We start from the raw sequence: 2,514 nt of genomic DNA, 5'->3' as shown, positions 1-2,514 counted from the left end.
GAATGTTTTGACATAATAACTAAGAAAGTTACATGAAGGCTATGTTAACCAGTTTGATGGAAGTGTCTTGGATTGTGTGTGAAAACACCACACTGTACCCCCAAAGTACATCAATGTACACAGTTACCATTCAATAAAAAATAAATAAATAAATAAATAAATAAAAAGAACATGGGGCAGTGGTCACCATATATTAAGAGGGAAAATATTATATAAGGTGAAAAATTTATAGATACATTATATTCCCTTTTTTTTATGAGAGAAAGATTGATTTTAATTCAAGTTAGGGGGAGGAGGGAAGAGGAACACGGGAAGAGGGAAAAGGGAAGGGGGATATTTTTAAGTACTTATTCGTTAATTTACTTATTAAAAAAAAAGAAGACATTCCAAAATGTTAAATAGGTCATTATTTCTGGATGATTTCAGCTTACGTAATTCTCATTTTCCTTACATATTTATGTATTTTACGAAATGTATTCAATCACTATATGTTACGTATAGAAGTGTGGGAGGAAAGATCCTTGGTGAGTGTTTACTCTCAAGTTCTAACAAGCCAGTTCTTCCAGTCCCTATAGAACTAATTGCGTTCTATAACTCTGCTTCAGGCCAGTGGGTTATAACAGTGAAGTCAACCCAGTTTGGGCGTGGGTCTTCTGCTCTTCAAGGAGAGAAGTGAAATGTCTCCACCTCCCTTGAGGCTGAAGTAAGTGAATTTCTACTCAGGTTCTTCACTTTTCAAGCTGTTTGGCTACTCAAACTCCCCTAGATGGGGGACAGTTGTCCCCTCCCAAAGCCTTTGTTCTCCATCATCTTCCTGGACCAGGCAGACAGAGAGAAAGCATACGCAGTGTGTCATCTCTGGGTCTTCCCATGGGGGCAGGGTGCCCACACACCCCCACACACCATCACCGAAATATAACAGACCAGTGTGTTCTGGGCATGAACCTCAGGTCTGGAGAGAGTGCGTGATCAAAGTTCTCCACCTTCTCCAATGCTACACACTTCCACCTTTATGTGCTTAAGGAAACCAGAGCACGTGAGTGAAAAAATGGTATAGTGAATACTTAGTGATCGTGAATCCAGGTCTTTTTGAGGTAATTAACTACCTTACACTGCACTAAGTCAGTGTTAGAGAACTTGAATTTCAACACACGTAGATGTGTTCATCTTCACTAGCAGATGCTCACTGGGTACCTACTCTGCACCCACAAAGTCAGGGGTATAAAGAAATGACTGCAGTTTGCAACTTTCCTGCCCTGAGGAAATTAAAATCAAGAGAAAGTTCCATCACCACAGGTAACAATCCAGCTTACCCTCGGTAGAATAATAGATCTTGAGGACTTCCAGCTTTGTATTTCAAACCTCCCTGGGCTCCAAATAAACAGAATGGCCAGAATAATTTTAGTTTCATTGTGCAAAATTAACATCTAAAAAAATTATTATGTTCGTCCCAGATCTCAATGTTGTAAGAGAGTGTCATTTAATGAATGCAGTTATTTAGAGACACAAATCAGCCCTTACTTTTCTTTTTTTATAAGGATGTTGGGTTTAGTGATATCATCAGCTTCACCAGCCTCTAATGGTAGGGAACAGAAGATTGATCCAATTTCCCCAAATCTTTCGTGTAGTAAGTTTTTATGCAAGTGGAAAACTTAATGCTAACAGAAACAAATTTGACCACACTTTTAAAATCACAGGATAATTGCTAATTCTGTGGTCATTCATTCTCATGCCATGTTCTCCAGCACAGGAAACTATGAGAAATGTAACCACTGGTAAAATTAAACCTGCAATTATAGCACCAATTTCTAGGATATGTTGATGTTGCTCTATTTTGCAACATGTACGCAAATATATAAAATTTTCTCATTTATTTTTCACATGTTGACCTTGTAAATCCAGAGTTTGTCACGTAAGGATGATTTGAATGAATTTAAGACAATTTCTGATCTTGCTTCTGGTCTTCCTTGTAGTTAATTGTCTAAATGGTCGCCTAATATAAGGGTGATAAAACACCTGGTGTATGAATACAACCTACTTGAAAACACTGTTCAGAAAAAAGAAACAAACACGTAGAAAACTATGCGGCATCCCAGTCTGCCATCCTTCTATCCATCTAGTGTTTATATCAACCTCTGCGTTGGCAATGAATTTTCATCACACTTCTTATCTTTACTAATACCCACCATCTACTTCAGAACTTTTTCTAGGTGTGCTTTGTGTCTCTCATCCACTACCCTCAGCGTTTCACAGTCCCTGGGGCAGAGTATCCAGGGTTTCACTAGACTCTAACCTAGAACCGTTCAAATAGCTCCCAGGTTTTCCTCATTGGTTGAGACCTTCTCTGACCACAATCTTCATTCCATCACTGTTATCTGCATAATCATGTTTTGATCTTTTTCCTCTTCCACACCTTTAGCGAACTGTTACCTGAATATATTTTGTCCAGTTCCTCATATGTATTATACACCTTTCTGGATCAGTGTTGTCAGTCTTTTTTTATTTTTTTTTTTT

The sequence above is a fragment of the Otolemur garnettii genome, unplaced genomic scaffold (assembly GCF_000181295.1).
Source record: "Otolemur garnettii isolate 467f Iridium unplaced genomic scaffold, OtoGar3 scaffold00043, whole genome shotgun sequence".
NCBI classification, from domain to species: domain Eukaryota; kingdom Metazoa; phylum Chordata; class Mammalia; order Primates; family Galagidae; genus Otolemur; species Otolemur garnettii.
Note: the sequence above shows the minus strand (reverse complement) of the source record.